Source organism: Gorilla gorilla, chromosome 14 (assembly GCF_029281585.2).
Source record: "Gorilla gorilla gorilla isolate KB3781 chromosome 14, NHGRI_mGorGor1-v2.1_pri, whole genome shotgun sequence".
Classification (NCBI taxonomy): domain Eukaryota; kingdom Metazoa; phylum Chordata; class Mammalia; order Primates; family Hominidae; genus Gorilla; species Gorilla gorilla.
In genome coordinates this window covers 67,728,250-67,752,856 of record NC_073238.2, presented here as the reverse complement: position 1 = coordinate 67,752,856, position 24,607 = coordinate 67,728,250, and the positions used below count along the sequence as shown (strand labels likewise).

Sequence of the window (24,607 nt, the reverse complement as noted above, 5' to 3'; positions counted from 1 at the left end):
AATCTTTCAGACAAATCTTTAGTTTCTTTTTTCCAAGGGTTCTATTTTCTTTTACATACATTTCTAAACCACAACCACATGTAAAAATGAATTTTATTTTAAAGGCTTACCATTGCTCTGTAAAATGCACATACATTTGCAAGATAGATAAAATATAGACTACAAATTGCTCTCAGTAGTTAAAATTCAATTGCATTGATGAAATATGGGAAAAGGTTCATTTTCTGGTGCTGTCTTTGGGTTTTTTGAAATCCTGGTTGCTGGCTTACTCACTAATTTGGTAATTTGCAATAGGCTTCCCAGTCATTAGTGCAAATTAGCAAGGTTTAGCTATAATGTGAATATTAATATCTTCATTTAGAACCATTCCACGTGCTTTCTCCTGGTTTCTAAGGACAAGTTGTTTTTTGAAATCTTGGAGAAAGGCTATACAAAATACATGAATATGATGTTTATGAAAAGGCATTTGGTAGCCCATCCATTATTTTTCATCTCCTATGAATAAAATGTCAGCGACTTTGGTAATATTGTATTTCCAAAGCCCCAAAAACTAACAGACAGCCTCATGCACATATTGTGCTATATTAAAGGAATATTGGTTCTTGGCTAGAAAGGATTTTCTAACCTAGTCTGAGCAATAACCACTTGATCACACATCTCGCTGGAGTCTAAGCTCCTGATAGCAGAATATGTGCCTCTCATTTGCTGGCTCCAAGCCCTCACTCAGCATTCTGCACAGTCACTGGGGCTGTGTGCCTTCAGCTACATGACCTCTGGGGCATGCTGTAGAAGTGTTGCCTTCTGTCCATGACCCTTTTAAGACCCTTTAATGTCTTCCAAAGTTGTCACCATGGCGCTCTCTTGCTTTCATAATTCTCCCTGACAACCACTCCTCCTCAATGCCTGCTTTCACTGTAGTGCAATAATTTAAGTGCATGCCACAGACTTCCACTGTCAGTGTATTTTTTCCTAATAGAACAACACTGGAATTTTTCTTACAAATACACCAAAACTAGTAACTCATGAATTTCTCAAGGATAACCTTCTCAGCCTAGTACCTAGTATGGCTTCGCCTGACTCAGGCGTCAGAATTCCAATGCTTTCTTTCCATTTCTTTCCTAAATGTGGCATTATTTAAATTTAACACTTGTAATCAATCAGCTTTCAGGCAAGAATGATCACATGAAACAGTATCCTCACAAAAAAGAAAGATAAATGTACCGGCTGAGACCTCCAAACAAGACAGTAAGATGGATGGGGGCATGAGAAATCAGAGTTCCTTATTTTTCTGAATTAAATCACCTTAAACTTATGGTTCTAATATTCCTGAAAGAATATTGAGGTTTAGATTTGAATCTCTGCTCTGACACATCTCAAAAACTCAGTTTCCCTTAGTTGTAAAACGAGGATAAATAATATGATTTCACAAGGCTATAGTAAGCCCTAGGAAGAAATATATGTAAAATACTTAGCACAGAGCCTGGTGCATAGTTGAGCCTAAATAGATAGTGATGTTATTGTCTTAATTGAATGTTTTATTTATGAGGTATGTGCCTGATTGTCCATTCTGGTCCTTGCTGGGGCCCTGGGGTTGACTACTAGTGAAATAGTCATTGACAAGGTTAGGCTCCTAATCCAAGAAGGATTCTGAGTAGCACGTGTACAAAGAGGCAGAGAGGCAAGCCAACTCAGGATTCTTTCAGAAATTCTAAGACTCATAAAACAAGAGATTGTCCATACTGAATTCAAAGGGCCAAGTGCAGGAAATGTTAGGGCCAAGATTTCAGAGTTGGGATGGAGATGAAGTCAGAACAAGAACAAATGGGGCACAGGTGGCAGCCATCCTGCACCTTAAATGCAGGTGCCTATTTCCAGCTCACTCCTCTGAGCCAGTGAACATGTGGCTCTTGGATAGGTAGGGCAGGTGTAAGGGGTCCGAAATGGGACAGAGAACATAGAATAGAAGGGATAAGAATGCTTTCAGCCCACCTGAGCTACTTTTCTTAAATGCTGCATAAATACATTTCTAATACTGCCACCTTTGGAAAATACCTGTCTTCAAAACCTATCTTCCTGAAAGACCACATTTTCTATAGACCAGCAGTTCTATTTCCTGAAAATCCCACACCTGCTACCCAAAGTCACATTCCCTGCTGTGCAGAGGCAGCCAACAGATCCAACAGCTGTGTACACTTGAACTGCATGGCAAAGTGACCCTGTTGGGGCAGAGGGCTCTGTAGAGCATCCCTCAGAATCGCCTTGGCGTGCCCTCTCCAGCTGCAGTCAATCTGTCAACAGCCTTTATTGGGCACTTGTCCTCAGGGCTGTGGACAGTTGTGTGAACCGATGTGGGGTTCTTTCCAGGAGAGAATGAGATGTGACCTCCTCTACACAAATGTTTGGGCCGCCCCTTCACATGGTTAAAGGCCCTTCTCCCTGCCCTATCTCTTGCTATTGTATGTCATAACTTTCCTACAGCCACCATCCTGGTGCATCTGTAAATGTTTAATACTTTAACACAACATGCCTCCTCTTTAGACTCCTCATGCCTGTTCTTGAAATTCACTGAACTCTTTCCCCGCAAGTGATCACATACTTCCTGCTGGTCAATGTGTACCCACTTCAAAACTTAATTTTTAAGTGTAGTGTTTAAGGGTTTAGTCTAGGGAAGGAAAAAAGAAAAAGAAAAAAGTGAAAATGTGAGTATCATGAAAAGGGAAAATCAGAACAGATTGCAATAAAGCTAAACTGTCTATTCATTTGAATCAAATGCTATAAATTTCTAAGCATAATGTTTGACAGTAAACTGTCATCAAAGCAACAGACTCATTATAAAAACGCTAAGGGTATATAAATCTCATTGACTGCTTATCATTAACTGCACAGGGTGCTGATAGGAAATGCCTGGTTATAATTTATATTTCACTAATAAGGTCCATTTTAGAGTATAGCTGTCAAATCTATTACTCACCTTTCCCCAGTTTTATAGTTGTTCTGGACAGCACTGAAATTGAATGTTAAGAGTGTGTTTCGAGCGTTATCTTTTCCTCTAATATCTCATCCTTGCATATTGAAGCATGCTTCACCTTTAATCAGAACTCAACAGCCAGATTGTTTTTCAGAAAGTAAACCAAAAGGTGGGGGGGAGAAACATTCTTTTTAAAAGGCAAGACAGAACAGAGTATTATTTGCCCACTTTCAAAATGTAAAAGGTAAAATGCAATTATACTATATCCCAATTATTTTATTCTTCAACATGCTATCCATATTAATAATTTTGGGATGAGGGTTTTGGTGGTCTGGGGGAGGTGGCTGTAGTGACAAAAAGCTGCCAATAAGTTACTACCATGTGGCAGGCACAAGACTAGGTCCTTCCACTTAGGTCATTTTATTTATCTTAAGGCTGGTTCAAGGACTTCAAGAAGTTTAATCAAGAATTATACCACATATTCATAACCTCTTAATAAGGAAAAAAGTCATTCATCCCACAAACGATGTGTAGAGCATGGTATGTGTCCAAGGAAAATATAAACACAAATACCAAAACAAAGCAACACAATGTTTAACTGCCAGCACACTTTAGAGTCCATATTCTTGGTATGCAAAACACTGAAAAAGTCTCAGTAAACGTTAAGTTTTCATATTTTTGGCATGTGATAAATGGAGTTACATGTTGAATCTCCAGTGCACCAGTTATTGTTCACTAGACACTTCCAAGTTATCAAGAAATAGAAAGAAGAAGATTCTAGAATGTATCAAGCTTATGCATTAGGCAAGGATATAAATTGAAGGCCACAGTGGGAGTTGAGTTTTGACAAAATGTCAAATCAATGAATAGGTTTGAAGTAATGAAATCACAGAACTACTAGGTCAAGACCAGCTCTGAACTGAGGAGTTCAAATGTGGCAGGTCTAAGATAAAGCCCGCTGGACAAGCAGTTGCCCCCAGCCAGTTGGATTTGACTGTGAAATGCTTCCTGTTTGATGGCCATACCCTTTGTGTATTTAATGCAATAGTGCTTATGAGCTCTCCTAGGCCCAAAAGATTGTAAATTTTAAGAATGAAGTCACTGAATGGCAATACCACTCCACAGTGGCACTATTCTCAGAGTCAGTGCCCTTGGAACTTCTGATGTTTCTAAAAACTAATGCCACTGTCTAGAGGACAAGTGGGAACTATGTTACACCAAATTCAGCTCCAATGGGTCTGGGTTTCCAATCCTCCAACTAGATCATTCAGGTCAAAATCAACATGATAGATTATGGAGAAATTAGTTGTTCATGTCGTTGATGCTTAATGTTAGTATCCTACTACCACTCCCTCTGAACTCTGCTATAACTCTCCAGAAACTTCCCCTTAGGCAACAGCTCTTTAACCAAAAATTGTGTAACTTCTACTAGATGCCCATCTTGCTGTTTTCCTAAATATTTTGAGAACTCTACATTTCCTCTTAAGATCTTGTTCCCTTTCCATTCTATGCAACCAACTAGCATTCAGCTTGTCCTCCCTTTGCACTGAGCCATAAATCCTTATCTACTCTGTCGCTTCTAGTCTCCCCTTCAGCCTTTTAGTGAGATGAAAAGAGCGCTAGTGTATTTAGTCAACCTGAATGAAATCCTGCCTCAAACATCACTTGATATTTAACTTGAAGAAAGTCATTTAACCTCTCTGAGCCTTTTTCCTCATTATCAAAATGAACATGTAAATCTGATCCAGTGTGCCCCTGCTCAAATGTGTTCAATAGTTCACAACTGCCACAGCAGTGATCTCAGCTCTTTTCCACTTACATTTGACATATTCTCAAGGGCACACCTAGCTTTTATAGTCACTCAGAGGAGGTTACAGATAGGGTATTGGAGATGTGTAATTGCTACTCCCCAACTGCCATTTGTCACAACTTCTATGATAAAAATCTCTTATAGAGTATAAAGGCTAAGTTCCTTTGCTTGGCAACAAAAGTGCTTCATAATCTGCCTGCCTCTGCCTGCCTCTGCCTGCCTGTGTGTAGTCCCATCTAGCCCAGAACATCTCCCCTCCAAGTGCCCCCACCCCAACACACACACACACACACACACACACTCTTTAATACCCAGCAATACTGAACAACCGTGCTTTAAACAACCATGCTCTCTTTTGCCTCCAGACCTTGGTATACTTTCCTCCTCCTGAAGTGTTCTGTTTTTTTTTTTTGTTTTTTTTTTTGGTATAAACTTCTAATTGTCCTTGAAGTCTCAATTCAAATTCTATTCTGACCAAAAAAAAATTCCCTAACACCGCCCACCCAAGCAAACTGTGATTCTTCTACATCTATCCTCTTTCTATAATTTAAACCCTCTCTTACAGCAGTTATCACTGGTGCTTATTTGCAAGGCTAGCAGCCCCCTAGATGTTAAACTTTCTAAGGGACTGTGCCATTTAATCTCATTTCCAGATGTGCACAGTATCCAGCACATTGTAGTTGCTCAATAAATATTAGAAGGATAAATGAATGTTACCAATCCTTCTACAAAACCTAACCAGAAACTTCAGAAAGAATAAACTATTGTTCAGTTTTGCAGCTCCGTAAATATGGCATTGGTCTCATACATCCTCCTGGCACTGTGTTCATAATGAGAGCCGAATAACAATTTGCTCAGATCATCCCAAGCCAAATGTAACTTCATCTAGGAACTTATCAAAATTGACCACATATATGAAGTCATATAACCCTTATAGAGTCATACAGGATCAAACTGTGCAACCGTCACACTCACTGGAGCCACTGACTCTACAGAGTGAGGAATGGAGGTAAAAAGATGAAGACAGCAATTTGGTGCTTCTGAGGATCCATGAACATTACACAAGGAAAAACTGTGCTGTTTAATGTTTGGTTACATACCTAATATTAGCCAGATATTTCACTAAGGTGAGAAAGCACATACCATAAATCCACCTCCATAGGTGGAAAAAAATTCAACGCATATATATCATGGATAGATAAATGATGATATGACTTCCTTAATGGAAGCAAATGTGTGTGTGTGCGTGTGTATGTGTGTGTGTGTGCGTGTGCATGTGTGTGTGTGTGCGTAAACTATGCAACTAAATGCTTCTAGCTAGTCTAATCTGGCCAACAAGACAGTCAGAATCAAACCTGCGTGTGACAAGCAGAGTAGTAGAAGAAATAAGGCTATCCTCCTCCTAATTTAAGCTCACCTTCTTATTACCATAAACCAGTGAGAGTATGCAATTCAGCTAGAAACACTGAGATAACAATAGCCTCAAAAGTGCTCCTGAAACTCCAGACATGCTAAGCAAAGAAAAGCAATTTTTATTTTTTGCTGATAAATGGTTTAATCAAACCTAACAGATGAGGCAATATACTTTAAGAACACTTTGTTGTTCAGATCACGGGGTCAGTAATTTTCTTTGGTTGAAACACATTACTGTGTAACTGAATATGTGTTGTTGGGGGGTGGTGAACTAGTGAGGGAGGATGACATAGATTTCCTGCAATAGGTAGTGTATTATATTCTATCTAGAAAATATTTTATAATTCTTATATTTCAAAAGTGTTATAAGAGGAGAAAGGCATCAGAATTGATAGGTTTCCTGTGATTTTGCAGAAAGAGAATAAAATAGCAATGCAACATTATGTCTCTCAAAAAGAACACAAAAAAATAAAAACTAAGGTAATAAAAGAATAGATGTTAAATTTTAATACAGCTTTCAAAATTCAACACATCTTGTATATGGTAGGAAGCCAACTTTGGCAACAATAAATGATCACTAAAAATAATGATCAGGTCATCAAATTACTATCATGTAATTTATACAATTTAATTACTATCATGTAATTTATACAATTTAATTCCATAAAAGAGATGATCCTAGGCTGTAACGTTAGAAAGACACTGCTTTTCATGGCCAGCTATCCCTATGTCACAGCCAAGAACTTCCAGCATTCGAAGCTGTGTATCATGTGCTTACAGATTTTGCTTTATGTTTTTGCACAGGCTTTTTTGGTGCATATATATATATATTTTATATATATATATAATTTCAATAGTTTTAGGGGTACAAGTGATTTTTGATTACATGGATGAATTGTATAGTGGTGAAGTCTGAGACTTTAGTACACCAGTCCTGAGTAGCGTACGTTGTACCCAATATGTAGTTTCTTATGCCTCACCCCCTTCCCACCCTCCCTCTTCTGAGTCTCCAATGTCTGTTATATCACTCTGTATGCCATTGTATGCCCACAGGTTATCTCACTTATAAATGAGAACATATGGTATTTGGTTTTCCATTTCTAAGTTATTTCACTTAGAATAATGGCCTCTAGCTCCACCCAAGTTCTGCAAAAGACATTATTTCACTCTTTTCATGGCTGAGTAGTACTCCATGGTGGAAATGTACCATATTTTTTTCATCCACTCATCAGTTGATGGGCACTTAGGTTGGTTCCATATCTTTGCAATTGCACAGGCCTTTTTATTTTTTTATTTTTTATTTTTTATTTTTTATTTTTTTTGAGACGGAGTCTCGCTCTGTCACCCAGGCTGGAGTGCAGTGGCGCAATCTCGGCTCGCTGCAAGCTCCGCCTCCCAGGTTCACGCCATTCTCTTGCCTCAGCCTCCCGAGTAGCTGGGACTACAGGCGCCCGCCACCACGCCCGGCTAATTTTTGTATTTTTAGTAGAGATGGGGTTTCACTGTGTCAGCCAGGATGGTCTCGATCTCCTGACCTCATGATCCGCCCGCCTCGACCTCCCAAAGTGCTGGGATTACAGGCGTGAGCCACAGCGCCCGGCCAGGCCTTTTTATATCCCTGAGAACAGACACTTCTAGAACCACGCTGACTATAACTTTTAATGGAAAAACTCAGCGTGTGTTTGTACAACATTGCTATGGAATAATGAAAGCTCTTCCCATTTGCAGAGCACTTATGGCTTTCAAACTACTCTCACACACACTGTCCACTGTCCTTTCAAATTTCCAACAAACCTGGGATGCATACAGGAAAGCACTATTTCATTTTACAGATGAAGACACTGAGGCTAAAGTCAACTAGCTTTGGAGAATCTCTAATTAGATTTCCCAAGGTGTTCCAACTCCAGCCCAGGACTCCTGCCGCCCTCACAGCTGCCAAGAAAGGGAGCTTTGCAGATGTTCCATCGTGGATTCGAGTATCAGCTTCATCAGTTCCAACACTGGACTACTGTGAGGATATTGCCAAGTCTTCTACCTCCTGGCCTCAGCTCACACTCCCTTTAGATTCTCATTCAGCTACATCCCCTGGAGATGCTAGAGGTTTCTGCAACTAAATAGGGCAGAAATACTAGGAAGATAACCTCTAAGACATAAGACTTCTAGGGCAAACAACTGCCCCAGTTTACCCAGTTGTCCCAGGACTGAGGGATTTCCTAGTACATGAGACTTTCAGGGCTAAATCAAGAGTGAGAGCTTTCCTGGGAAGCAGGATTTAAGGAACAGTCCCAGGAAAATCAGGACAGTTGATCACCCTAATTTTCAAAATTCTAGTTTAGTGTTTTTAGAAACAAGGACTTGAATCACCAAAGGTGTTTGGAATGCTCTTCCCTTCTATTTCCAATTCACCCATCAATAAAATTTAGGAAGGACTCATATAAGATGAGCCCATTTATGAAAGGCCCAGTTTAGGGAAAAATTGAAACTGAACTCACCCTTTATTGAGCATTTATCTTACTTTCAGTCATTTGTTTAACATAATTGTTAAATGTTTTGTGCTTCATGATAAGCTAAGTATTAGAGAATATATTGTTAAACAATCGAGACTTAGAACTTGCCATCAAACAACTAGAAAGATAGATGACAAGAAATGAAGCATCTATACTTTAGTATGGAAAAGACAACGGATGCTATGAGAAGACAAAGAAATAGGCTGGGTGCAGTGGCTCACGCCTGTAATCCCAGCACTTTGGGATGCCGAGGCAGATGGATCACCTGAGGTCAGGAGTTCAAGACCAGCCTGGCCAATATGGCGAAACCCCATCTCTACTGAAAATAAAAAAAATTAAAATAAATTAAAAAAAAATTAGCCAGGTACAGTAGCACATGCCTGTAGTCCCAGCTACTTGAGAGGCTGAGGCAGGAGAATTGCTTCAACCCGGGCAGCAGGGGTTGTAGAGAGCCGAGATGGAGCCACTATACTCCAGCTTGGGTGACAGAGTGAGACTCCGTCTCAATTAAAAAAAAAGAAATGATGCGAAGCACACTGTGTTTTGGAAGAAAGAAAAAGGGAGTGGACATTCAAGAAAGGAATTTTGAATGAAGAGATGTTTTAGCTCATGGAACTTAGTTGAGTATACAGAGGAAAGGGCGTGGGGCTTGAGCTTGGCTGGAACAGGATACTCCCAGCAAAGAACAAGAGGCACAAAACCTAGGAGGCAAGATAGAACATGGTGCATTCAGAGTCTTAGGGCAGGGAATTCAAAAGAGGAGCATCAGGAGATGGTTCTAGAGAGGCGAACATGATGGACTTTGTACATCATGCTAAGGAGTTAAGACTTTATTTATCCTGTGCGCAACTAGGAGCCACTGATGGGTCTTAAGCAAGGCACACTCTGTTTTCAATTTGAAGAATAGATTTGAGAGAAAAAGGAGTAAGACTGGAATGTAGCAAGACAGGAGCAAGTACTAAAAACTAAATGAGGAACCGCGGTGGCTTGTACTAAGGTAGTGGCAGTAAGGATAGAGAAAAATGTACAGATTTTAAAAAATATAAAGGTAGTAGAATAAGTACAACATAATAATTGATTGAATATAGTTTGTAAGGTAAAGGAAAGACTCTAGGATGCCCAAATATGTTGATAGAGATAGAGATAGATACATCATATCTGTGTGTATATATAATGAATTTATGTTTCTCATTCTTAAAGCAATTGTGTCCCATACACACAAATTTTAAATTTTGCCTGCATAATAAATAGAAGAGCTTGGGATTCTGTAGCCAGCTCCTGCTATTACCTCTTTAAAATATTCAGGAAATACATGGTTATATTAGTGAGGACTTCTGGAGGAGATTCTCTACAGAGGCTCTTGCGGAGTTGGTTATATATTTCCATCTCATCCCATCTCTCTCTTCCAGTGAGTTATTTACAGAAAAAGACTGTTTCTTATTTATTACAGAGCCGTGCACAGTAGGTGCTCAATAAGATGGATGGATGGATGGAAGGATGGATGGAATGAAACGAATAAATGGATATTAACCTGACCTCAAAGGATTGAGGAAGAATGGCCATCAATTCATGGAAATTAAAGAGTAAATAGTGCTTTATGGTGAAAAGGATTTATGGAGAAGGTACTGGATTAAATGATCTATTGGTTCAATTTTGTTTTGTGGAGTTTGACCCTTATCAGTTGATTCTCATTGCTTAGTATTTATTGAGCCAGATTTTCTCTGTACTTAAGCTACTCCCTGGGAGAAGGTTAGGCACTTCTGGAAGCTGCTTTAACTCTTTCAAGCCACTAGGGTGCTATTCAATGAATTACTTTTCAGTAATTAAAGATGCTGCAACACAAAAACACAATGTGCTGGGAAATTGAGAGCTAATCTCTCTCCTGCCTTCCCCAGCTGCCTATTTCTGATTACTGAAAAGATAGGGTGCAAATATGTGGGGATTACACAATGACAGTCATTCCTGGTTTCACATAGGAACCTACAGTAGTCTCCTCCTAAAGCCCATGAATTTTTCACATTAGAGAACAAAGATTAGCAGGATCAAGTGACTAAAGCACTTAACAGCTTTAATCCTTATTCCTGCACAAATTCACTCTGTGGTTTTGTACTTATCTCCTTCAAACTCTTTACCTTCTTTGCTCCTCTCTGTGCCTCTGCAGGATGATAAGAGCAGTTGTGAACCCAGGACAACCAATATCTCTAATCTTTTTTCTTCTAATATTAAAAAAAATATATACAGCTAGGTTTGAATGACTGCCTCTCTTTCCTGGTGCCCATATACATGCCTGAAATCAGTTCATTAAACAGGAATGGTTTGCCCTCCCCCCCATCTCGCTTCTTTAAAGCCAGTGATATTCACCTTCCATTGTCAAACATCTTGTGCTGCTAGTTTGCATCTTTAATTACCCAGAGCACTGGTCTTGTTTTATATGACTTACAACAAGCAGTTTTGTCCTCAGTTCATTTAAGCAAAATCATCCCTGGTTTGAGCCAAGACATATTCAATACACAATTACCTGGTGGGTCAGGGCGCTGCCGTTTTGTCATTTTTACTGGCATTTTCTCCATTATTGCTAAGTACTAAGCAGTCTAAGCTGTCAGAGCTACATGGCTGGCCTGAAACTTAATTTTCCTAAATTGCACAATTCTTCAGAAACAGCTTACCCCCCAAGCACAGTCCCCTTGACAAGGGGCAAATAGGGTTAAATTTCAAACTGAGTTATACAGAGCTTGCCAAGAGCAATGGTAGAAGGAAGCAATTAAGCAGAATTTGGGTTTGCAGGGTGAATTAGACTTTTAGAGACAATGCAGAATTCTGTGTCAAAGTGGCGGCTCAAAAGCCTTTGAGTAGCAAGAGGTTTTAGATTATGTAGTGCTGGAGTAAAAGGAAGCAGGCAAGGTGAGGAAAAGAAATGCTTACCGAACACCCATTATGAAAAGACAGTGTGTTCCATTTTTATATGCATTATTTCATTAATTCTGATAATCTTTAAGATAAATATTTTTATTCCCATTTTACAGATGAGAAAACAGAGGTAGAAAGTTTAGTGGATTGACCAAGGATTGCACAGTTAGTAAGTGAGGCAGTCTTATTCAAACCTAGCTCTTCTGAATCCATGCACAATGTTCCTTGCACTGAACCACCTTGGAGATAGTTTAAAAGAAGTTTTCTTGTAACAAAGGACTAATAATCCAGCATTATAGGCTCCCTGATTAAAAGTCCTGAGATACAACCGAGGAATACAAAATGCCCAGAATTAATCTTTCCTTACCTTCATCCCATTATCCTCAGTGCCACTCATCTGCTTTCTGCCTTGCCTCCAGGTGATCTGAGAGAAGCATGTCCTAGGAGAGAAGAATCTCCTATTCCTATTCTGGGTAACATCTTAACTTCCTGTACTTACTTCTCATGAGGAGAAGCCCTTTGAAGTCCAATAAGCTACCCAGTCCCTAGCACCTGGGGAATTTGAGAAAACACAAATCAGCTTAGCCACTTGCATTGCATTAGCCTCAAAGACAAACTGTTCCAGCTTTTAATGAAGAGCAAAACAAGATTACTATTTCCTAAACCAGAGTGTCTCTGTGAGCAAGTGCATACCTCAGAGCACATTGAAATCCAAATGCTAATTATTTAGAGATAACCTGACAATTTCCCCAAGTCTTTGCTCTCTGGCCTGCTACCTCGCTCGCTTACTCTCTCTCTCTCTCTCTCTCACTCTAAAGGATTGAGAATTTGTTTTAAGCAACACTTATTACTCTGTCATCATCAGATATTTCTGTTTTTGTTGTGTGAAGATAGAAGCTTAGACTATGAATTCATAGCCACTAGTGGTCTACTTGAATGTAAAAACTGGGGCAAGCCTAGAGATTGGACTGTTCTGACCAAATATGTGCAATAGCTGCATTTCTACTCAGGTAGCATGTCTCACCTGGTCTCTTGGTGAAGCAGAGTTCAGCCCATGCGGTTCTGGACCATGGCAGGTGGCCACGAGTCTCCTGACAGCATTTTGTCCCACCGCTCATGCTCCCTGACCACCTGCTTGCCACACCTTTTTGCAACCTGACAAGTTTACACATACATGAGCTTTGGGTCAACCCACATTGCCAAACAGTGTGGTGAAGAATTAACTTCACCCAGTCAGAAGTCTGGCGTTTTTCCTGGCTCCTTAGAGGTAACCTCTAAACCCTTGGAATTGCCCAACTGATAGTGGCGCCTTTGTTATTCATCATGGTCCCTCAGACCATACATGACCATCTGTGCTAACAAAGTGACTCACAGTGGGTACGTGACAGTTTATGCTAAAGAGATGATATGGATAGGTTTAGGATAGGTTAGGATAGATGATATGGATAGAGCCACATGGATAGGTTTAGGATGGGGTCATGCCACAAAGAGCAAACATGCGATTAAAGAATTGGAACTTTAGGTCAAGTGAAATCAACCTGACCTCTGGAGAGGAAAGGGCTGGAGACTGAGCTCAACCATGTGGGGAACAACTCAATCAATTATGCCCATCAAATAAAAACTCCATAAACCAAAGCTAGGATGTGCTTTCTAAGTTGGCAATGTTCTGCACATTGCCACACATTGATGCCAGGAAGGTGCTGTGTCCCTGAGATGAAAGTTTGGTGTTTAGGACCTTCCCAGTCCCAGATTCTACCCTATGTTTCTCTTTCATTGGCTGGTTCTGATTTGCATTGTTTGCTATCATAAGACTGCAATTGTAAGTATAGCACTTTCCTGAGTTCTATGAGTTACTTCACCAAATTATCAAACCTGAGGGATTCCACAGGGATCTCCAAGTTTGTAGCCAACTGGTCTAAAGTGAAAATAGTCCTGGTGACCTCCACACTCAGGATGGGTGTCAGAAGTATTTGACAGGCTTGACACTATGGAGGACATTGTCCTTAAGCTAGATTCTGGCTGATTCTGGGTGCAAACCTACTTTCTGAAAGCAGAGCAGTTGTTTAAATCTAGTTCCACCTGCTTTTTCTACTGGCCCTGAGTCAAACCTAGTATCTTCCTCATTTTCTAACTCAGTCTCATTGTAACACTCCATTTAGTGTCCTGAGATGTGTCTTTCACAGGCTCACCCAAAAAGTCAAAGGTTAAAACCCTTAATTTATGATCACTATTCCCTCTGTCAAAAGAAAATTGTTTAAATGATTCCAATAGAGATTAATGACTTCATCCAGCCAATGTACATCAGGAAACCTCTGAAAACCAGGGACCTCTCTGAGTAGAAGAGAAGCAGGATTGGAGTTTTATAGTGTGCGGAGATAAGAGAAGTATGTGTCCTTGTGGTCCAGCTCAGGTAGCAGTTTCATCTTTTTTTTTATATTTTTTTTTTAGTTTTTTTTTTTTTTTTTTTTTTTTGAGAGAGTCTTGCTCTGTCACCAGGCTGGAGTATAGTGGCGCAATCTCGGCTCACTGCAATCTCCACCTCCCGGGTTCACGCCATTCTCCTGCCTCAGCCTCCAGAGTGGCTAGGACTACAGGCACATGCCCCAATACCTGGCTAATTTTTTGTATTTTTAGTAGAGACGTGGTTTCACTGTGTTAGCCAAGATGGTCTCAATCTCCTGACCTCGTGATCCACCTGCCTCGGCCTCCCAAAGTTCTGGGATTACAGGTGTGAGCCACTGCACCAGGCCCAGTTTCATCTTTAACTGCTCTGAAATTTGAATTTAGAATGTTGTTCAGGCATTCATGCAATCTCATCCCCAAAACTGTCATAACAGTGCTCTCAAGAGATGCTTTTACAAGCGTTGCCCTTTGCAGCTTAGTTAGGATTTGGGGATGGGGTGGTAGCATGAAGGGCAAAGGGAGAAAAAGAGAAAAGAAACAAGGGTCAAAGGTAAGAGAATGGGGGGAGTCTCTCATGTCTGTTTCAGTCTTTTCTAACTTCCTATGCATGGATCCCCACCATCTAAGTGTTTAGAAGCTTAGCGTCCCCCGCTCCGCTCAGTATTCTTTACCACTCCTGCTTCTTCCAGGCAGGCATCTAGTCATTCCCCCTGCGTGTTGGTATTACTGTTGCAGGGCCAGAACTTCCCACTGTGAGATGGATACCACACTTCCTGTAGATCTACGTGGAACATACAGAGATGCCTAGCTTTTCTTCTAGGATCTCCGATGTGACATGCAGTATCTTGTTGGCATTTTACTTGGTGCCTTAGAAATGAGTCTTGTTGACTGCTAGGCTTTCTGAGCCTGGTGATTCTGTGTTTTTGTACTTTCTGGAAAAATAGACCTATTGCAATGCCAAAAATACTACTCACTCACTCACTTACTCACTGCAACACTGCTCCTCCTGTAATCCCCAGTCCTCTGAACACTGCTTCTTCCTGCCTCTTCCTCTCCCATGACAATCAGGGAGGGGATGTTTACTGAGCTGTCGGAAGCTTGGAGCACTGAGGACCCCTGATATCCCTAAATACTTGTGCTACTTGCTTTCCACTGTTTATTTTGTGGGAAATAGTCAATTCTCTGCACAGAATGTCAGATTATCTTCCATATAAGAAAATGGGAGAACTGGGAAATTTTTTTTAACATCTTTGTAAAACAAGACAGAAAAATCTTAAAAGAAAGTCTCGCTATTTTAAAATGCCACATGGAATCTCTGATGCCTCTACTGTCCCTTTCTAAGCCTAAGAGAAGGAAAAAGTCTCTGGAGTGGAAGTCAAAAGACCCAGAGTCCAGGTCCAGCACTCCCCGCACTAGCTGTGTGACCTCCAGCAGGACACATGACCTCCACAGGCCTCAGCTTCCTCATCTATGAAACGTACAGATGACCTTAGAGGTCCCTTTCAGTTCCAAGTTCCCATAGTAAAGAACACACATAAGAACACACGCTCCCCCAGGGAGGAGAAGTGAGGACAGGGAGTCAAACATGAAGAGTAGGCAATGGAAAGGAGGCCGTTTATGTGTGGCTGGAGCCAAGAAAGAATCAGATCCCCTCTTTCTTCATAAGGGACTGCCTTGCCTGTAGTAACCCTGAACACCTTGGCTCTGAGAAATACATTAAACATCTGAGAACCGCTATTATTCCAAGTGATTAAATGAGCCACTGAGACTAAAGTGGACATTAAACTGAAACCATCCTGACTGGTTAGACTGTCCTTGATTGTGTGCCGTTAAACAACCACCTGAGTGGGCGTGCTGGGCCCACAGAAAGAAGAGGATTTTTACTTAACAATGAAATAAACCATTATAAACCTAAGGAGGTCATTTTAATAGCGGGAGGGAAGGTAATTTGAGATGATTCTATTAAAATTAGTTATCCTACTTCACTTACTTTTTTTTTTTTTTTTTTTTTTGAGACAGTCTTGCTCTGTTGCCCAGGCTGGAGTGCAGTGGCGCGATCTCGGCTCACTGCAAGCTCCACCTCCCGGGTTCACGCCATTTTCCTGCCTCAGCCTCCCGAGTAGCTGGGACTACAGGCGACCATCACCACGCCCAGCTAATTTTTTTTTTTTTTTTTTTTTGTATTTTTAGTAGAGATGGGGTTTCACCGTGTTAGCCAGGATGCTCTCGATGTCCTGACCTCATGATCTGCCCGCCTCAGCCTCCCAAAGTGCTGGGATTACAGATGTGAGCCACCGTGCCTGGCCCTTCATTTACATTTTAAAGCACAGTTGGCAGGTATTAAATAGACATGAAACATGTCATTTGTTATGCCAGTTGCAGATATTATTGAGGCATAAAAAAATGAGGTGACATAGTTTGGATGTTTGTCCCCTCTAAATCTCACGTTGAAATGTAATCCCCTGCATTGGAGGTAGGGCCTGGTGGGAGCTGTTTGGGTCATGGGAGCAGATCCCTCATGAATGCTGATACGGTTTGGCTGTGTCCCCACCCAAATCTCATCTTGAATTGTAGTTCTCATAATCCCCACATATTGTGAGAGGGACCTGGTGGGAGGTAATTGAATCATGGGGGCAGTTACCCCCAAACTGTTTTCGTGATAGTGAGTGAGTTCTCACTAGATCTGATGGTTTCATAGGGGGCTTCCCCCCCACCCTTCACTTATACTTCTCCTTGCTGCCACCATGTGGAGAAGGACATGTTTGTTTTCCCCTTCTGCCATGATTGTAAGTTTTCTGAGGCCTCCCCAGCCATGCTGGACTGTGAGTCAATTAAACCTCTTTCCTTTATAAATTACGCAGTCTCAGATATGTCTTTGTTAGCAGCATGAGAACAGACTAATACAAATACCTGGCTGCCATCCTCACCATAATGTGTGAGTTCTTGCTCTGAGCTCACATGAGATGGGGTTGGTTAAAAGAATATGCACCTCCCCACCACCCCCTTGCTCCCTGTCTCACCATGTAACCGCCTGTTCCCCTCTTTGCCTTCCATCATGATTGTAAGCTTTCTGCATACTCATCAGAAGCAGATGCCAGCACCATCCTTCCTGTACAGCCTGCAGAACTGTGCACCAACTAAATCTCTTTTCTTTATGCATCATCCAGCCTCAGGTATTTATTTATAGCCATGCGAAATAAAAGGACTAATGCACAAGGTTTGGAAGTTTTCTTTGTAATATCTTGGTTGTAAAGTCTATTGTAAGTTTCCTGATTAGTAAAGCCATTCCAGATTGAATCTATATTTTTGTGCATTCTGAAAGGCAGCAAGAACATAAGATCTTTGAAATATAAAGAAAAAAAGCAAAATAAAAGCCATTAATACTTTATGCCAAAAATGCTGAAAAATTTAAAGCTTGAAAGGACCATTGAGATCCATCCAACTTCCAATTTGCAGATGGACATCAGCAGTGGGAAGCATTTACACTGTGGAAACATGTATCTTTTTTTTGTTGTTATGGTTTGCAGCACAGTATTGCTTTGCTTTTTTCAGAAATAAATAGGGTTTCTGAATTTCTTTCCACTTGAGCATCATAGAGACTCAGTTTTAAATCTCGTTTTCACATTAGCAAATATTCTGCATTTGACATTTTTTCAGATTTTGCCATATTTTAGTCTTCAGCCCCAATATAGGGTGGCAGTTAATTAACAAACAAAATCACCTACGATGTGCCAGACACTATGCTAGACCCTGGGAGGGAAGCAAAGATGGTAGGGATGCCTGCCCTAATCAAGAAGGCAAACATGCAAACAACAGAGCAACATTGAAAGGGCAACAGGTATACGCAGATGGAAAAAAGTATGCTTAAAGGAATTGGATAAGGCTTTCTCTACAGAACTCTGTACTTTTATATACACAGAACACTCCAGATATTCAATTCCTAACCACTGAAGACATATAGCTATGGAAAGTCCTGTTAAAAAAGAGTTGTTGCTTATATGTGCTGCACAAAACCCTTGTGACCTCTCAGAATGGGTAAACTGAAAAATTAGGAAAAGTATCCATGCTGAGAAGTGATCCCAAAATAAGAGTTCACCAGGGCACATGATGCATTATAGAAGGCTGAGTATAACACATTACATACCTACCAATCTTTCTGCCAATTAATATCTCACACAAAAGCAAAACACACTAAGAATTTCCATTTTGAAAACACACTTCTCCCTACCTCCCAGTGGTACAGCTTGCCAGGCATCAAAGGTCCTGTCTGCCTCCTCTGGCTGTCCTGCCAATAACAGAAGCATAACAGACCTAAAAGGAAGAAAACAAAAGGTGAGAATAAAACATGATGTTTCTGTCGGCCAGACAGCACAGCTTTCCCTAGAATCTACACAACTGCTGAGGCACACTGGAGAACATTAAAAATCAGGTTGACACTTGCTATTTAGAATTGCAATAAGAAAGTCCATTATACTAGTTGTTAACATTCTGAATAATACTTAAAAACAGTAATCTATATATAATTTATCTCCTAATATAGCACTATTATTTCTGGAAAGCTTGCAGCAAGACTGAAATGGCCTTATTCCAACCACCAAAATCAATTCTTTTGTACAAATTTGATATAGGCAGCCTGTGTACCATTTGAAAAGGCTCACTGACCTGTGAAACCTGGCATTTACACCATAAAATTTAGATCCTATTTGATGAAGTTATTGAACACTGTACTTACCTCCTCTAAGGTTTGAAAGCAATCATACATACTTTCACTTTTTCTCTTTAGGAGGAAGTTTTGGATAAGCAGCAAATCAAATTGCTTGTGCTTTGAGTTTGGGTAAAGATACAGTCTAGACTGCACTTAATGAAAACTGTAAGTTAATTTTGATTGTCATGCTGTAGGTTCATTGCCAAGTTGAAATGATGGAGATTATTTTTAAAAGGCTTTATAAGTGAAGAAAAAAGAGACATACTGCAATATTGGGATATGAGTCTATTTTCTTCACTAGATTGCTAATTAAAAGTTTATTTTCATATTCTCTCATCTTAAAATTCAAGGAAAATGAATGATACACAAAATCTACATGCTGTGTTAAATGGGGACAATAAAGAATAGGAATATCCAACCTTCTTAATAATCAGCTCTACAATGATCCACACACAAATGAATGGCCTGATTTTTCACTGCTAAATCACTGCCAATTATGGAGGTCAACTTTTAACAGTACAGAAAAAGCAGTCCAAAACCAGCTTGATCCACTTTATTCATAAAAAGAGCAAGCTTAGTAGCTGTGAACACTCTTGTACATATCTGGTAGAAATTTGTACTCAATTTTCTTGGATATTCCTGAGAGTGAAATTGCTGAGTCGTGAAATTATATGTTTAGCTTTAGTAGATACTGACAAAGAGTTTTCCCTAATGATTGTACCAGTTTGCACTTACCTGGGGTGTATGAGAGTTTCAGTTGATCTGCACCCTTGTCGACACTTGGTACTCTCAGTCTTTAACTATTCTAGGTATATAGTGATATTGTTGTGGTTTTGATTTGCACTTCCCTCATGAGTAGTGCAATTCCATACCTTTTGGGAATTTGAGGAATATTTGTATGTCTTCTTTGGTGAAACACCTGTTCAACATTTCTGCTCATTTTAAAAATGGAATGTTTTGTCTTTTACTTAATAATTTGTAGTTCTTTATAAATTGTAGATATGAATTCTTGTTCAATATATATATTACGAATATTTTTCCAGACTAAAACAAAAGCTAGTTTAGTTGTAACCACTCAACAGTGTTTAACAAGACCATGAAAATATCAGTATTAAACAGACTAAACCGTGGGTGAAAACTGCTATGCATAACTCTAATCTCACCACAGGTTCACATCACTGATGAGAGTTTCCAGCATCCAATTTAGACAACTTCACAGAAGATAATCTATGATCACAAACCCAGAAGGGCCCAAATATTGGCTTGATTGTGGCAAGAGTCAAACTTTCCAGGATTATTCTGATATGCCTTGTATAGTGGGCATGATTTTCTTTAAGTATAATCCATTTTTTTAGAAATTTGACCAAACCAATACAGCAGACACTTGATAATTGGGATAAATCCTAAGGTTTCAACTCAATAGGCAACTGTGGAAATGTAATTGCACTCAGTAAGATCCACATCATTTCCGAAATTGTGACTTTGTTTTGCAAATCTTCACACTGAGTGATCATCTCTTTCAAGTGTAGATTGTTTGCTAATAGAAGTCTCAGTCTTGTCTCTTCAACTCACAGATAAACTCTGAGTCTAGATACATACATATCTCATAGGAGGTAGGTATGTGGTAAGAACAACAGGAAGAAGATCTCTGTGAGTATAGAAATAAGGTTGCCCTCTGAGATCTACCCTCTAAAATCAGCATAAAGGGAGTAATTCTTTATTACCCTCATTTTAGCATATAAGCATGCAGAGTCACCATAAACAGGCAGGATATCTCTCAGGACAGCCAGCAACTCTGGCCCATAAACTACTGGAATCTGTTTGCCAGCTGCATCCATGAACCTGACAGAATGCATCATGTGGTCATAACCCAGTGCTATAAAGCATAAAGATAGAGGTAACTCCTTCCAACACCGTGATTGCCAGGCAGCTGCAGATAATTTGGCTTCCTGTGGAGCTTACCCACAAAGTGAGATAAGCTGATCAAGCCAGTTTGAAGGTATACTCCACTTGACATTGCATTTATCAGTGTAAATTATAACAGCTGACTATTATGCCGTGCCTGCTCCACACCAGTAACATTCTAAGCACTTTAAACTCATTTCCTCCTTCGGTTCTCACAACAGGACTGAGAGCTAAGTCGCTTAGCCAAGGTCATAATGGAGAAGCCAGGATTTGAACCTAGGGAACTTGCATCTAGAACATGTATTCTTCACTGCTGTGCCCTAGATAATCTAATTTTAATTATCAGTGTTGTTGGGAGCTTCAACATCACTTGCTCCAAACATATGATCATTTGTGAAGCACTAATAAGATACTGTTTTCAATGCCAAAGAGTACAGCTAAACCCAGGACCATAGAGAATTCCCCAAGGAAATGCCACCCTGTGGGTGAGGTGCCACCCATGGCTCCCAAGAAACATCTCCATACATTGCTATCCCTGTGCACCTTGATTTTTAAATTCAACACTTGAAGAAATTAACTATATTTCTATTTTCTTTGTTGCAGTTTCAATTTGACAGAGTACAGATTATTTTGTCACTTGAATAAGAAAGTGCAGTCTTCTACACCAGCTTTTGGACTCTCAGTGACACAGAAAGCCAACGGCCTGGCCTCCAGTTTATGTAAACCAAATCTCCAGGCTCTTCTTGAGCTTTTCCAAATATCCAAATTTTACACCATTAAAGACATAGTCGTGAACAGGATAGGAATTTACATGATCGGTGGCTCCAACATGTCATGCATGAAAACTGGATTCAGTGTCTTCTATTTTTGACACGAATAAACAGTCAAAATCTTTGTCTTCCATCACTTTTATTTCTGACTTTTTATCTGGAGTTAAATTAGTTTATCCTCACATGGATCAACTCTTGAAGGTATGTGAGTAGGTACTACAACTTTTTAATATCCTAAATAGTTAAACACACACATTCCTGAATATGTAATATGGCATCATGTTTGGTGTGTGGTATTTAGCCACTGACTTCATTTTGAGTAGTTTTTTAATAAGATATTCCTGTGCATTCAAAAATATAAAGTATGCCCAGACTGGAGTGCAGTGGCACAATCTCAGCTCACTGCAACCTCCACCTCCTGGGTTCAAGCAATTCTCCTGCCTCAGCCTCCTGAGTAGCTGGGACTACAGGTGCACACCACCATGCCCAGCTAACTTTTCTATTTTTAGTAGAGATGGGGTTTCACCATGCTGGTCAGGCTGGTATGGAACTCCTGACCTCAGGTGATCCACCTGCCTTGGCCTCCCAAAGCACTGGGATTAGAGGCATGAGCCACCATGCCCAGCCCAAAGTACTTTATGAACATTGCTTATCGTAATTTAACAATTCCCAAGATGTATTCTGTAAAACATGAAATACATAGACTATTAATAGAGGTAACCCACAAGAAAAAAAAGATTTCTGAGGCCTCAGAAGTATTTGGAAACACTGAATTAAATGAGTCTCTTTACTGTGTGGCTTCTCAGAATCTTTATTATATAGCAAATACTGTGAATCTCTAAGAAAAAACAATAGTATATAGCATTGTTTCTCTGACTATCTGTGGTGAAGGATCAGTTTTGGGGTTTTTTTTTTCCCTAATTCATACTGGAGCACTATTTTAGCAAAATATGATAGAAGTGATTTACTAGAAAACGGAAATAAAAATAGTCCCTAATTTTTAATTATTAGATTTAACAGATATAAAATTATTACATCAAGTTTCTATTCAGGTCTCTGCATAGTCTCATTTTGGTATGCATCACGTCACAGACAGGAAACAGTCTGGGGACAGGCAGCAGTTAATGGACCACCCTTAAAGTAGCAGCAGATACAGCATTTGCCACACATACTTAATCACAGATCTTTGCTTTCCAGATAGTATGAGTCTAGTGTTCAAGATAACATGTGATGAAAAATGCTTCTCCATTTTCAAAACCTGTTTTATTGCTTTTCCAAGTTTAATTACCAAAATAGGGAAATTATCTCAATTAATTTTGAAAGAATCCCAGTTACTTGGGAAGCCAAAGTGGGAGGATTGCTTGAGTCCTGGAGTTTGATGCCAGCCTGGACAATATAGCAAGGCCCTGTCTCTAAAAATAAATAAATAAATAAATAAATAAGGTTGAATTCTGTTTATTTTAAGTCTAATGAGCATGGCCAAAGTGAAAAGCATGTAGAATTAATTAATGGTTGGGCTTAGCATATGAAGATGTAGAAGATGGGGCAGGTTGCTAAGGAATGAAATGGTATCTACCTGGTCATTGTTCCCTGCTGATATCTGCAAAGTCCAAACAAAGTAAAAGCTAGTGAGGAAAAAGAGGAGAGAAAATGTGCAGTGTTTGCTTGTATTTGGGTTTATTTAAATAAATTTCCATGGTAAGGAGACAGAGCCTCCCATCCTAGATATAATAGCTTTCTGTACAAACCCACAGGGTCATGCAAATTTCAACTAACCTAATTACAGTTTCTCCTCTAATCATTTTGGATCAATCAATCACATTCTTCATTGATTATTCTGTACCTAATAATGTGTCAGATTCTATGTCTTTTCTGATTCTGAGCCTGTTTTGTAATATAAAAGTCAATTAGAAGGTTTCTTGAGAGCTCTTGGTGTTTGCCTAAGGTTTTTTCCTCATCAGAAATGTTAAATTATAAAATCATAAAACACAGGTTTAAGAAATATGCCCTTGTCTAGGAAAAACATATATATTAATTTTGAAATTTAACTCAAAGTTTGAGCCAGTGGAAGACTTCTTAAAAAACAAAAGTAAATAAATTCTGTTAATTCTGTACTTTTGTTACCAGAAAGGGGTACCAAGAGAGTGTTCTTGGATCTCCTGCAAGAAAGAATTTAGGGCAAGTCCATAGAGTAAACTGAAACCAAGTTTATTAAGAAAATAAAAGAATGAGAGAATGGCTACTTCATAAGCAGAGCAGCCCTGAGGGCTGCTGGTTGTCTATTTTTATGCTTATTTCTTCATCATATGCTAAACAAAGGGTGGGTATTCATGAGTTTTCCAGAAAAGGGGTGGGCAATTCCCAGAACTGAGGGTTCCTCCCTTTCTTAGTCCATATAGAGTAACTTCCAGATGTTGCCATAGCATTTGTAAACTGTCATGGCACTGGTGGGAGTTTCCTTTAGTATGCCAATGCTTTATAATTAGCATATAATGAGCAGTGAGGACAAGCAGAGGTTACTTTCATTGCCATTTTGGATTTGGCGGGTTTTGGCCAGCTTCTTTTTTTTTTTTTTTTTTTTTAATTATACTTTAAGTTTTAGTGTACATGTGTACAACATGCAGGTTAGTTACATACGTATACATGTGCCATGTTGGTGTGCTGCACCCATTAACTCGTCATTTAACATTAGGTATATCTCCTAATGCTATCCCTCCCCACTGCCCCCACCCCACAACAGGCCCTGGTGTGTGATGTTCCCCTTCCTGTGTCCATATGTTCTCATTGTTCAATTCCCACCTATGAGTGAGAACATGTGGTGTTTGGTTTTTTGTCCTTGCGATAGTTTGCTGAGAATGATGGTTTCCAGCTTCATCCATGTCCCTACAAAGGACATGAACTCATCATTTTTTATGGCTGCATAGTATTCCATGGTGTATATGTGCCACATTTTCTTTTTTTTTTTTTTTTTTTTATTATTATACTTTAAGTTTTAGGGTACATGTGCACATTGTACAGGTTAGTTACATATGTATACATGTGCCATGCTGGTGCACTGCACCCACTAACTCGTCATCTAGCATTAGGTATATCTCCCAATGCTATCCCTCCCCCCTCCCCCCACCCCACAACAGTCCCCAGAGTGTGATATTCCCCTTCCTGTGTCCATGTGATCTCATTGTTCAGTTCCCACCTATGAGTGAGAATATGCGGTGTTTG

General features: G+C 39.8%; 1 long non-coding RNA gene across 1 annotated transcript in view; it reads right to left on the bottom strand.

Annotated features, from left to right (window-relative positions):
* Positions 1–18,312, bottom strand: part of LOC129526110 (uncharacterized) — a 29,550-nt gene extending 11,238 nt beyond the window's left edge. Inside the window, exons 1-2 of the long non-coding RNA XR_008670718.2 lie at positions 18,237–18,312; positions 11,973–12,045 (exon numbers count right to left, since the gene is read on the bottom strand). This is a non-coding gene — a long non-coding RNA (uncharacterized lncRNA). The remainder of the gene's footprint in view (positions 1–11,972; positions 12,046–18,236) is intronic.
* Positions 18,313–24,607: the final 6,295 nt, after the last annotated feature.